The sequence below is a fragment of the Chiloscyllium punctatum genome, chromosome 26 (assembly GCF_047496795.1).
Source record: "Chiloscyllium punctatum isolate Juve2018m chromosome 26, sChiPun1.3, whole genome shotgun sequence".
NCBI lineage: Eukaryota > Metazoa > Chordata > Chondrichthyes > Orectolobiformes > Hemiscylliidae > Chiloscyllium > Chiloscyllium punctatum.
Genome location: NC_092764.1, coordinates 43,855,824 through 43,870,025, shown reverse-complemented (window position 1 = coordinate 43,870,025; position 14,202 = coordinate 43,855,824). Strand labels below are relative to the sequence as shown.

Here is a 14,202-nt window from a genome sequence, read left to right as displayed (position 1 = left end):
TGGATTCTTTTTCCTTTTTCTTGACAAAAGAATTTCTGAACTGATGTAAAAGTACTGCCCCCTTATATTTTATTTCATAAGCCACAGGTTAAGGATCATTGAGTTTTGATATGTTCCTGGCTGTTATATTCAGCCCAGTGTAATCACACTTGTTCTGCAGTTTGCATCTATTATCTTGCTGAGTTGAGGCACTGAAATAGAAGACAATAATATAATAAAACAAAGAACTGTGAACGCTGGAGATTGGAAGGAGACAAAAAGAGGAATTGCTAGAGAAACTCAGTGTGTCTGGCAGTATCTGTGGAGAAAAACAGAGTTATTGGATCTGAAGACGGATCACTGGACTTTGAATATTAACTTTGTTTTCTATCTACAGGTGCTGTCAGACTTGCTAAGTTTCTCCAGCAATTTCTGTTGCTGTTGTTTAGAAAATAATGTTACCAATATCTTGTTCTCGCAATCATCTAGTAATGCATCAGTGCAAAGTGATGCAACCCTTTGAATATGTATGCTTGAGGCTATTTTATGATACTACTAGTTGTACCATTTTTTAAAAATGGTAACTGTATCCCAATACCAAAACATAAAGTCTGAATATACAAAGGAGCTCACCAGTTAAGCATCAAAGAATGAAAAGGAGAAACTAAACATTTGGAGAAGAGCTCTTAAATAATATCCACTTAATCTTTAAAATTAAATTTGCCACATATTTTAACTTTAGTAATAATAAAAAATACTTTGATTTGACTTTTTTTGTTTCTGTGGGCAGATTAAACATGAGCAATGTATTTGAGTTCTGAAAGGAAGCAAACTTAGAACCGGAAACAGAAAATCCTGCATTTATACTGAGGGAAACGTTTTGTGAACAGGTTTAAACAAAAGCTCTAAACTCAAATGACTCAAAAGATATCTAATTTGCACAAACAAAATGCTTATCAGTGAAGGAAAGCTGAAGGTGTGCTCTCACGCTGAGAGAAGTGTGCCTATTTCGGTTTGTTCACGTCATTAAATAGATAAAGAGTCTGACAAGTCAGCCAGTTCTTCTTACAAGTTTAGCTTCAGTGCTGTCATCCTCATTACTATGACAGCAGACAGCAACAGGAAAAGCTCTTTCCAAAATAAATGTTCCTTTCTGCTCTCTTCGTGCCTTTAATACAGTTTCCGACAAGCTTTGAGAATTGAATTTGCAAAATATTATTAACAAAGACCCCAGCTCTACAAATGAATTGGGTGACAGAATGGTGATGGTGCCTAATAGTTTGCTTTCAGAGCTTTCCACCTCCATGCCTTGACAGTTATTTGCTAACATGATTTTTAAATGAAACAAAGATGTCCAGGTGCTAGAGATGTGAAACAAGCAAAAACAAACTGCTGGAGAAACTCAGCAGATCTGGGATCATCTATGGAGAGAAAACAGACTTAACGTTTCAAGTTTAGTTCTGAAGAAGAGTCATATCTACTCCCCTAATGATCAATACTGGCCGACCTCTTTTCTTCCTCCCTTCCTTTACATCTGAGCCACCCAGGGTGCCACTGACTTGCAATTACAATCCTCTGAGGATTTATCACCTTTACTATATCCAAAGCAGAAAACCAATTTGTGACATTTCCTCAGGGATTCCTGCACTACCTGACTGGTCCTCTTGGACTGCTTAGCAATCATCCTTTCCTTATCTTCCTGCACATCCCTAACCACATTCCCAAATGTGTTATCACTGTAGTCCTCTGTTTCATGCACAACAGTCCTTTGAAGGTTCTGAAACCTGGAGCTCAAACGTGTGCAGATGGTGACACTTCCTGCAGATGTACTTGTCTCAAATACATGGTGCACTAAGGACTTCCCACCTTCCACAACCGTATTTTCCACTCAGCCAAACTGTCCTGCCAGATTTTATCTGTGCCAATCATTTATCACAAGTAGAATTGCTTACCAGTTACTCAAAAACAGTTCCCTCTGCTGCACCAAGTGCTGGATGATGAAAAAATAAAATACAAAGAAAACCTCCTCCCACTTCACTGAAATGACTATTCACCAAGCTTACTTTGTTTAAAATCCACTTGCAAGCTACATAGACACCTTTGCATTTATACATTTTGTTGCTATAGTGCAAGAACTGATCAAACTGGTGTACCTAATTAGCTAATCAGCTACTTCCCAGTGGAGCTTGTATACCAATCTAAGGCTGGAAGAAAGTTAATTTACTTACTTTATTCCTCAGTCCAGTAAATTAATAGTTAAGAGCACTATACAGTCCACACTTTTTGAAATACATTGCTATTAAATAACTTACTATACACTAAAATCAATCTGCTTGAAAATTGCCACTCCACCCTGATCTAAGACCCTCAGAATACTGTTTGTTCAAATAACATCACTCTCTTCCATTACAATATGGAGACAGACAACCAAATTAGATCAGCCTTCCTACCTCTGTGTTCACTACCCAGTACAATAAAAACTTCAAAAACCCTCAAAATTGATCCCAAATGTTTCCTAATCTAACTTTTTGACTCTGTGAATAATCAATTAAATAACTTCTAAATAAAGTCAGGCAAAGAAGCTTTCAAAACTTCATGCCATAGAATCACAGTCAAACCACTTCTCTCAGAAACACCAGTCCAAAAACCCAGTTGAAACTCTTCAGCCCCTTCTTCTGTTTGACCATTATTTTCTCTCCCAGACTTGCTGGCACCATTTCTAGGAGTTGCTCACATTACTGACCAAATATCTGCTATCTGGTTAAACATCACTCAAGAAAGGCAGCATTACATACAAGACATGTGGAGAATAGTTACAGTTCAAGGTGCGAGGAAATCAGCTCATTGCCCTGATGCAGCCAAGGAGATTTTGGTCCTTCTTTGTGAACTGTGGTCCACAGGTGAGACTTTAAATGTTTACTGCAATTACTTCTGCTTCAAGGAGATGGCAATCTTCAACTGCAATGATCAGTAATTGCTTCTGACCAGAATTTGTATCTCATATAGCTGGAGAAAGTGTGAGGTTATGCACTTTGGGATCAAGAATAGAGCTATGGACTATTTTCTAAATGAGGAAAGGCTTTGGAAATTTGAAGACCAAAGGAACTTAGGAATTCCAGTTCAGGAATCTCTTAAAGTTAACATACAGGTTCAGTTGGCAATTAGGATGGCAAATGCAATGTTACCATTCATTTTGAGAAGGCTAAAATACATGAAGAGAGATGTATTGCTGAGGCTGTTTAAGACTCTGGTAAGATCACATTTAGAATACTGTGAGCACTTTCTAAGGAAGGTCTTGGAGGGGATCCAGCAGAGGGTTACAAGAATGAACCTGGAGGTGGCAGGGTTTGCCATATAAGGAGCGGTTGAGGATTCTTGGTCAGTACTTTGATGGAGTTTAGAAGGATAAGGAGGAATCTCATTGAAATTTACAGAATACTGAGAGGCCTGGATAGACTGGATGTGGAGAAGATGGTTGCACTAGTAGTTGAGACTAGGACCTGAGGGCACAGCTTCAGTAAAGGAACTGAGATGAGGAAGAATTTCTTCAGCCAGAAAGTGATGACTCTGTGGAACTCATTGCCACGGAAGGCTATGGAGGCCAAATCATTGAGGGTGTTTAAAGCAGAGATAGATAGATTCTTGATTAGTAAGATGATCAGGACCATGAGATTGAGAAACATATTAAACATGATTGAATGGCGAAACAGTCTTGAAGGACTGAATGGCCTAATTCCGCTCCTACAGCTTATGGTCTGATGCAAACTGCAAGAATTGTACATGTTGGTTACAGGTATCTTCAAACTGTATTGTGTAAGTGCCTGATAATGCAATTATCCCCTGAACATCTCATGTTTCTCAAAAGTAGGACCTGTCTGCTCAGACAGAAAAAGATTACTTACTTTGCCTATTCTGGGTATAGTTGCATCCATGTTTTATTTTCATTCTACATTAACAATTCATATAAAGGTGGAAGGTCACACAGGTTATGGTTGACAGAGCAAGTCACAGACCCATCCTGGTAATAAAGGAGTTCTCCCAGACTTCTGTGTTTCTTTCTTCTTGGCCTTGACCGTTGACCACATCAGTACTGAGCTTCCAAACGTTCCCACACAACTCTTTTGGTCAATTACATCTTTATTCCCAACAATACCCCCAGCCGTAATTGTGACAATATCATGCTGGACTGTTCCCTACTATTTGCCCCTCAATCCACATCAAAGTCAGGGTGACACTCAATGTCTTCTCCTCCCATCGACTGGCCCGCTCTGCAATAATACAGACTCTGACTACCCCAAATGGCTGACTGAGATTAGCTGCTACCATGACTGACTGTGGTGAGACCTGTGACTGATGAGAATCCCCTGGAAAGAAGATTGCTCCACCTAGACTTGGAGACGTAACCATTTGGTTGAAACGCATGCAGTGTCTTTGCCACATAGGCTGCTGGGCATATGATGCAGGTGTGACACTGACATAGCATAGTGCCATATAACAACAGGTTCACTCCCCTTGACTGATCTCTGCTGACAACCATGACAGTGTGGCTTTGAGTCTGTAGTAAACACAAGGTAACCACAGAAGTACTGTGAGTCTTTAGGTTCTGAATGACAATTGGTAAAGTGTAAAAAGGGAAAACAAAGACATGGTAAACCATGGTCCAATCCATGAGATGGGTACTTGTCATTGCACACAAATATCACAGCAGGAAATGGTGCCAGTGAATTACAGGGGGGTTTGGATTCCAGATGGCCACTGCCCATTGTGCATCCCCTCAAATGGTAGTGATTCCTGGCCAATATGGTGGGCCAGATGACCAAGTGGCAAGCTGAAGCTGCCAGGTACCCACTCTAACTTTCAATATTGGGAATTGTCACTATCTTGTTTCTCTCGGTCACTTGGGGTAATAGGAAACTATAGGTCAATGAGGTGAGACTAATACTAATGGCATGCACAAGTCTGCAACTTGGCCTCTTGCTGCTTACTCGCAAGATGCTTTTGGTTGCAGAATCAGATATTTTCTTCATGTTGAGAACCTCATTTTTCCAATCTTATCATATTTTCCTGACTGACTTGTAATTAACCACATCATTCAAGGTCAGAATGATTCCATCCTACACCTCCATCATAAATTTTTATGTCTAGATTTATTAAAGAGCCTGCCCATAGAAATCTATCACCCTATATTTGCACACACTTACTCGTAATCTGGTTCTGTGGCAATGCAGTACCTCATCAGAGGGAAAGTATAATAAGAATGACAAGTTGCAATATAAATGCAAATACATAATTATTTCTAATGGAAACAAAAAGTTGTCAGGAGCAGTTCTTATATATATATGAATTGTGTATAAAATGTGTATAAAATTTGTTTGCTACCACTTACCAGTTTAGCGATCAATGTGAAGTTTTCTAATAGCTAAAACTCATAGTAAACTAAAGCGGTTATTAATTGGTTATGATGTATTAAAATTGGATTTTTTATTTATTCTTTATGGTTTGTTTATTCTGGTTATTATTCTTCTGCCTCCTCTGCTTATTCCATCTTTTTAAGCATCATTTCTTGAATGGATAGACGATTGCTCTGGTCCTCAGAACTTTTAACAATCCCACACTGGAAACATCTAGTAGGGACTGCATGAGAACAGACCAAATTCAAGATCTCTGCAGTTTTTTTCTTTACTTCCCTGGATTGTCTGCAAACACTTAATTTAGCGAGGAAATTTGGAATATGGAGCTCAGTGGTTCACCTGGCCAGTCCCAACATCAAAAAACTAACATATATCAGTTTCTCATATCTCAATTTGAAACTTTTTATTAGATATTTGTAGCGCCATAGAGTCAACAGACTCTCTAGTCCAACTCATCTGCGTTGACTAGATATCCCAATCTGACCTTGTCCCATTTGCTAGCATTTGGCCTATTTCCCTCTAAACCCTTCCTATTCATATACCCATCCAGGTCCCTTTTAAATGTTGTAATTCCACCGCCTCCACCACATCCTCTGGCAGCTCATCCCATACACGCACCACCCTCTGTGTGAAAAAGTTATCCCTCAGGTCCTTTTTAAATCTTTTGCCTCTCACCTTAAATCTATGCCCTCGAGTTTTGGACTCCAGTTCCCCCTCCCACTCCGAAAAAAGACTTTGTCTATTCACCCTACCCATGCCTCTCCATCTTTTTATTAATCTCTATGTGGTCACCCCTCGGTTTCCAATGATCCAGGGAAATAAGCTCCAGTCTGTTCAGGCTCTCCCTGTAGCTCAAATTCTCCATTTCAAGCGACATCTTTGTAAATCTTTTCTCCAACCTCTCAAGTTAAATAATGTCCTTCCCAAAGAAGGACAACCAGAATTGTACGCAGTCTGGATTGGTCTTCAATTTCTTCACTTTCTTCGCAGCCCATTCCATATATTTTTCACTACCAATTTAATATCTTTCAATTTGAATAGTCTGTATTAAAAGCACTATGTGCAGATGCTGAGAAGCAGTTTCGCATTTATTCAGACTATCATAAGGTATGAAGTATAGGTTGACACTTACATTGTCCCACATGGCAGTGCTGTGAGTTGGTGAACCAATGAAACACCTCAAACACTTCCCTCTGTAAATGCCAAGCTGATAGGTAGCTTCTTGTTTGACGTTTGTCGACTTCACCTAACTTTAGTTTCGATTATCCACTTTTAGAAATTAAATTTGTGCTTGTTTATGAGAATTATTTTTATTGGAACAAAAACAGTCAATTATTTCTGCTGCATCTACCACACAACAAAAATGAGTACAATTTAGTATGTAAGTTTGTTCGCTGAGCTGGAAGATTTGTTCTCAGACGTTTCATCACCATGCTGGTTAACGTCATCAGTGATCCTCCGATGAGGCGCTGGTGTTCTGTCCTGTTTGCTATTTATGGGTCTTGATCTGTTGTGGTGGGTGACATCACTTCCAGTTCTTTTTCTGAGCAATTGGCAAATAGGATCCAAATTGATGTGTTTGTTAACGGAGTTCCGGTTTGAATGCCAAGCCTCTAGGAATTCCCGTGTATATCTTTTTTTAGCCTTTCCCAGAATGGATATATTGTCCCAGTTGAACTGATCCCTCTTTGTGTGTACAGATACTAGTGATAGTTGTTCATGTCTTTTGGTGGTTAGTTGGTGCTCTTGTATCCTTGTGGCTTGTTTCTTGCCAGTCTGTCCAATGTAAAGTTTGTTGCAATCTTTTCAGGGTAGTTTGTATATGGTGGTCGTTCTGCTGGTTGTTGGTAATGCATACAAAGGACCCTACTCCACAACTGCATGACAGCATTCCTGAGGAAACTACACAAGACAGGTGAAATTAACAAGACAGACCTCCAAAGAGCAGAAGCAGAAACAGTTATGCAGAAGTTAGAATGAACAGCCCTTCCCATGATCCAGCCCAAGGTTTGGATCCGCTATGTGGATGACCTCTTTGTCATCACAAAATGCAAGAAATTGGAAGAAACCCACAAACAATGAACAATATCCCTTACTGGTGTGAAGTTCACCAAAGAGGTAGAGAACAACAACTGACTCCCCTTCCTAGACATCACAGCAGAATGAAAAGCCAATGGAAAGCTGCAGACCAGCATCTACAGGAAAGTCACACATATTGGCCAGATACTCAACTACAGGAGCAATCACTCCAACACCCAAAAATTGAGCTGCATCAGGACATTATTTAAATGAACCACAACACACCTCAGCACCCAGGATCTACGAGGAGCCGTGGTAAAACACCTATACAATGTGTTCAGGAATAATGAGTACTCGATAAGTGCAGTCCACCAATTCCTACATGATAGACCTAAATAAGAAGACACAACATGCCCAGAGACTCTAGCCACCCTGCCATACATTAAAGACATCTGGTGGTGTTGACCAGACAACTCCGACCCCTAGACGTCATGGTAGGCCACAAACATATCACCACCCTGAAACAGCTCCTGATGAATTTAAAGGATGGTACAAATACCACCAACCAGCAGAACGAACATCATACTTGATTTACCCTGCAAGGGCTGCAACAAACATTACATTGGACAGACGGGCAGCAAGCTAGCCACCAGGATACATGAGCACCAACTAGCCACCAAAAGGCATGACCAACTATCACACACACAGATGAAGAGGGATGCCATTTCAACTGGGACAATGCATCCATTCTAGGAAAGGCTAAACAAAGACATGCATGGGAATTCCTAGAAACCTGGCATTTGAACTGGAATTCCATTTACTAACCTCTCAAAAAAGAACCAGAAATGATATCACCCACCACAACTGACCAAGACAGATAAATAGCAAGTGGGACAGAATACCAGCTCTTTGTCGGAGGCTCACTGATGATGTTACCGAGCATGATGATGAAACGTCTGAGAACAAATCCACCAGCTCAGCGAACAAACTTACAACCTGAGCTACAAATCTTCTCTGAGTACAATTCGAATGAAAGGGCATTGAAACTTCATGAGATGTTCAATATTAACGTATTGATTGAGATGTCAAACATTGTTATCTAGGTTCACTTTTCCGTGTGCATGCATGTCAGAAATCATTATATCCTTCATAATAACAGCAGATACATTTTGACATTGTTGTTATTGATTGCAGATTTTTAGTAGCAATAGGCCAGTCAATCAGTCTGGAAAAAAAACATGGGTGGCATCTAAGCATGCCATGTTTCTTATTGATTCTGTTTCTGTTATTAGTTGTATCTATTTTAGTTGCTGATGGTATATAGTGTGGTCCCCGAGTCCAATGTGGTGATTGTTTTTACCTCTCTATCAGCGCATAGGTACAACTAATCCCTTATTCCTTGATCTAATCCTTTCCTCTGAGAGCGAGTGCATAAAACACAAGTCAAAAGCATTAAAGTTCAGTTGTTTCTAGCATCATTGCTTGCTCTAAACTTCACTTCTTCTCATCCTCAACAACAGCTGCCAATTCAATACGGGTAACTGAGAGCAACTGCTGTGTGGTTAGGAATGACATGGACTAGCCCCATGTTATGCAGAGAATAAGAAAGGCACACAGAGATAGTAAATGGCATTTGCTAGCTTTGTCTGGTAGTTGATATTTTGATGCCCAGCTCTCTCTAAACAATTTAAAAATAGCATGTTAGGAGAGCAGACTGAAAAAAAGAACAGCAGATTTTGTACTTCAAATGTTGAAATGAATAACAAGGAGGATCAGAAATGACCAAATTAACAGAGCAGGGTCAGTGAACTCAAAATGTGAACTCTGCTTTCCCTACACAGCTACTGCCAGACCTGTTTCTCCAAACATTTCTATTTTACTTGGAGTTGCAACTCTATTTAGGTCTGGATGATATTGGCTCAGGTAACAAACATCCTATTGCCAGCTTATTAGAGTCAGTTGGTACAAATATCATTATTTATAGTGTAAGCATTTGAATGGAAAAGGGCAATAGCAATCCTTACACACACACAGCAAAAGTGATGTTTGGGAGTAAGGTTGATGTTAAAGATTGTTTAGGAGCCAATGAAAAGAAGGATGAGACAGGACATTGCAGTGATGCCTGACAAGAACTAGTTGTTGAAATAAAGCATTTTAAATTAAACGGGTTTATTGCAACACTAAGGTAGAAGAGGGCGGAATTCAGACAGGTACATTAAATGTTCAGACCTATTATCCCATAGCAACATTTCAAGGTTATTTTCTGCTCTTTCATGACAAGGTAACCTGTATAATGATGTGAAAGCACAAATGTAACATTGTTAAATTGTTGTTTCCACAAAGCATATTATAGTTTGAAATTGTTCACCTGACCTTCAGTATGACATTAGAAAAATAATTAAGTATCTAAATCTAATTTTCTTGGGGGAGGGGAAGCTGAAGAAATGTAGGAATAAATACATTATAATTGTGTTTTAAAATTACAAACTGTGATATTTAATCTTATAATAAATTTGAACTCTCTGCTCAGCACTTGTCACTCAGCATGTTTGTCAAACAGTTACTTTCTACTGCTATGTTTAATAAAATGTATCTTGACATGTTGCTGATTGGCATTTGATGAATATCTAATGTTTTAAAAATCAATCCAAAGCCACAGGAGACCAAAGAATCCTTAAAATCTGTTTAAGGGTGAGTATGGTTCCCACGATTTTTATTACAAACTAATTAAAAGGTAATGAATGTTGGGCAATTCTTTCTCCAATCTGGGGAGAAATTGCCCACAAAATTGTGTTCACTTTTAGAGGTTTTCTTTTATTCCATTTTCCACTCAAACAATTGCACAGTGCCGAAAATAAAACCTTCCATAAACCAATTATCAGGGCAGCTTTTGTTTTAGAAAAGGCAAGTAGTAACATCTTATTTTGATATATTAAATAATGTCAAACTGGCATAGTTTAATTCACTTTTAAATATGGTATATTAATAAATCACAAAAGAGAGTTGGCATCAGTGTATCTAGTTCACTGACTGTACATAACTTGGTTTTGATTCACTGAGTTTTTTTTATATAAAAAAGAATTAAAATGAATCATTTACTAGTTCTATCAGTACAGTTGTTAGTGGTGGCTGGGTGTCTGACAGGTATTCCAGGCAGCGTACCAGTCTGAAATCCTGTGGGGACAGGTTAAAGATTAAGTCAAGATGGTGCAGAGTGAGCTGGAGGGGCTGATGATTATCTATGAGTCTTCTTCTCTCCACCATGGATTTCACCTTCCACTCCACTGTGGTGATGATTGGTGGGAGATGACTGTTTGTTAACCCCACATCCTAGAGCAAAGCCTGATTTCTACTTGTTTCTGATTTTCCTTCTATCGGGTCTAGACCTTACTCTGTTGGGTCATGTGGTGCTTGGTGTACAATGACCACCCTATGTTAAAGGTGATCTTCCACAACAAACCCAAATAAATTTCAGGTGCTGGAACATCAAGACTCTTATGGACAATCCCAGTATGGACAGACCTGAATGTCACACTGCCATGAATGCCCAGGAACCCCAGCACTATAACATTGAGATCATTGCCCTAAGTGAGAGACAACCAGCAGGAGAAGTCCAACTTTAAGAGCAAGGTGACAGTTAGATGTTCTCCTGGACAGGCAAACTTGAGGAAGATGCCATCTCCACTATGTTGACTTTACCATAAGAAACAAACTGGTTAGGCATCTCGTTGAATCCCCCTATGGAGTAAGCGAGTGTCTTACGACCCTACAGCTCATCCTATCAAGAGGCAGTACAACAGTCATCAGTGCCTATGCCTCAACCCTAGACACAATGAACGAGACTGAGGAGGCATTCTGCACCAGTCTTGGCCAATCGCTGTTGCACAGCCCCAAGGGAGACAAGCTAATTCTTCGTGATTTCAATGCCAGAGTTGAGAGGGATACAAACATTTGGAAAGGTGTGTTAGGTAAGGAAGGCAGAGGGAAAGCAAACTCCAGTGGAATCCTCCTTCCAATGAACCAAATTCTCTTGGTATGCTGTTTCAATAACACATGTTGCACTTATATAATAAGAAAACAATAAATTAAAACTTACTTTCTGTGTGAATTTTGAAAGATTATCTTTCAGAATGCTCCTCTTCCTCTCTGCCGATTCTGCTGTTGGGTATGTTTTCTCTGTAATTCTTCTGTTCTGAATACTTCTCTATTTTGAATCTGGTGTCAGGGATATTCACTAAATATGCCATGTACTTTTATGAATAGATAGTGTATTTTTCTACAGAGCATGGAGATAACTTAACTCTTTAGATGGCAATTGCCTCTCATCACTGTGCAATTGCAACCCCCCCCGGCCTCTGCATCTTTATATACCGGTGATGACATACTAATTTCTTTACAATTGGATTGGTTCAAGGTTGTCAACACCATCAGATTTAAATTTAATTGCCTTTCAATCTTTAAGTGCTTGGTTTAAATTAATTGGTTAAACTTGTTAGCTTGGTAAAAATTCTGCTTAGTTGTTTGATACAAAATGTATCAATCTGTGCACCTGCACTTTAACTGCTGTTCAGACATCCACTTTAAATCTAAACACCAAAAAGAACACCATCTTTTGAAGGGACAATGCAATGCTTTCTACCACTTTATAATTTTACCATTCTTACACACCAACTTTGGACATACAACACTGATGGACCCAAAGACCCTGAGGAGAAAGACCTACTCAGGCACTGCCTCACAAACAACCTGGCAGTGGCCAACATGTTAGAGCTGCAAAGTTCCCACAATGCCTGGCACACCATAAAGCTAACCACATACCTGTATGGGGACCAGGAAACACCAAGACTGATTCGACGTGAACAATCAAAAGGACCTTGTAGCATGCAAAAGCAAGGTGTTCCTGAATTGACATCTCCACCAAAACCTGAGTGAGAAGAAACAAGTCAATGGGAAACCAAAGGCCAAGGCACAGCAAAAAACCTAGTGACCTAAAGAGTAGACGGTGGGTGGGAAGTAAGGAGGAAACTCAGTGACTCATGGATGACCATGACATGCATGGCTTTGTCAGGTTAATCAAAGCCATTGCAGTCCGAGTACCCAGGGACATACTCCACTGAGAGACAAAACCAGAGAATTGCTCATCAAAGACTGAGAGGTAGTCAATACCCAATAGAGACAGTACTTTAAGGACCTCCTCAAACAAGACACAATGTTCGACACGTGCTGTTTACACTATCCCACGCACAATATCAGGCACCATCTCAGCATACTTCCAACCTACTGTGAGGTCAAAAAAAATCATCCAACAGCTAAAAAACAAAAAGACCTCCAGCGCAGACGGAATCCTCGTGGAAGGAAGAAAATATGGTGGAGACATATGACACAAATTCATTATCTGATTGCCTTTACCTGGAACGAAGAGAGCATGCTGTAATTGTGGCCATCTTCAAGAAAAGAGAAAAATCCAACTGTGGAAATTACAGAGGAATTTTACTACTGTTAACTGTAGGAAAGGCCATTGTGCAAATCTCTTCAACAATCTCCACCCAGAGGCTTACGAGTTCCTTCTCAAGTCTTACCACATCTTCCACCTGTCAAATGGCGTGGTGGACATGATTTTCAGTGTGTGAAAAGTGCAGGGAACTGCACCAACCTCCGTACATGGCCTTCTTTGATCTCACATCGGCTTTGGACTCTGTAAACTGTGAGGGATTGTGGAATATCCTTTTCAAAGCCAGTGGCCTGCAGAAACTCATCACAATTGTCTGCGCACTTCACAATGACATGCGAGGAGTGATCATCACCAGCAGACCCAATTCGACTGGAAACTGGGGTCAAGCAGAGCTCGGTCATCGACCAATTCTCTTCCCCACCTTCCTTGCCCTGAAGCTAACCCACGGGACACGTGGGAAATTGTTCAACCTTTGGCAGCTCCAGAGCAAAACCAAAACCACCCCATCCTCTGTCATCGAGCTGCACTACACAATTGACATCTATGTATGCGCACAATTGGAGGCTCTCCATAATAATATGCCATCCTATTCTGTGATCTGGTCTGTCTAGATCCAGAAAAGTTGAGATGGCCCTTTAGTTTTCCCCATTACCAACAGCTGTTTCAGTTTTGAAAGGACTGGATCTTTCTGCATCCAAAGTCTGACATTGTCAGCTATGACTGGAAGCATGTCCAGAAAACTTAATATCGTTACAGACTTTTCCATTGGGAGTACCACCGGTGGTGTATCTGTCAGCGGAAGGCAGCTCACGGCATCTGCATTTGCTGATCAGCATCCTGGACAGTGTTCCAACTTATAATTATGGACACATTAATATTAGACCTCACCATAATGTTACCTGAAGCTGCGATGGGCAGCATTGCCTTGTCCTCTTTAAGCAGACAAGGGTTTTGTTGTCTGTGATTATTACAAATTTTCATCCATCAAGGTATTGGTGGGACTTACTGACTCCAAATATGACCGCTAAACCTGCCCCTTCTCTATCTAGGTATATTAATGCTCTGCATTAGCCTAGGTCCTGGAGACATACACATTCGGGCTTTCCTCTCCATTGGGCCACATATGAACTAATACTATTCCGATGCAATATTGAAAGACATTGGATGTCAACATTAGATCTTTCTCAGGATCGTAGTGTGCCAGCAACTTAGAGGATGATAGCTGTTTCTCCACTTCCCTGAAAGCTATGGCTTGGCTACGTGACCCATTAGGAGACACTGAGGTCTGCAGATGCTGGAGATCAGAATTGAGAGTGTGTTGCTGGAAAAGCACAGCAGGTC

The 14,202-nt window shown here is 40.2% G+C and overlaps 1 protein-coding gene across 1 annotated transcript in view; it reads left to right on the top strand.

Annotated features, from left to right (window-relative positions):
- Positions 1-14,202, top strand: part of LOC140496165 (uncharacterized) — a 549,133-nt gene that overhangs the window by 327,567 nt on the left and 207,364 nt on the right. The window lies entirely within an intron of this gene.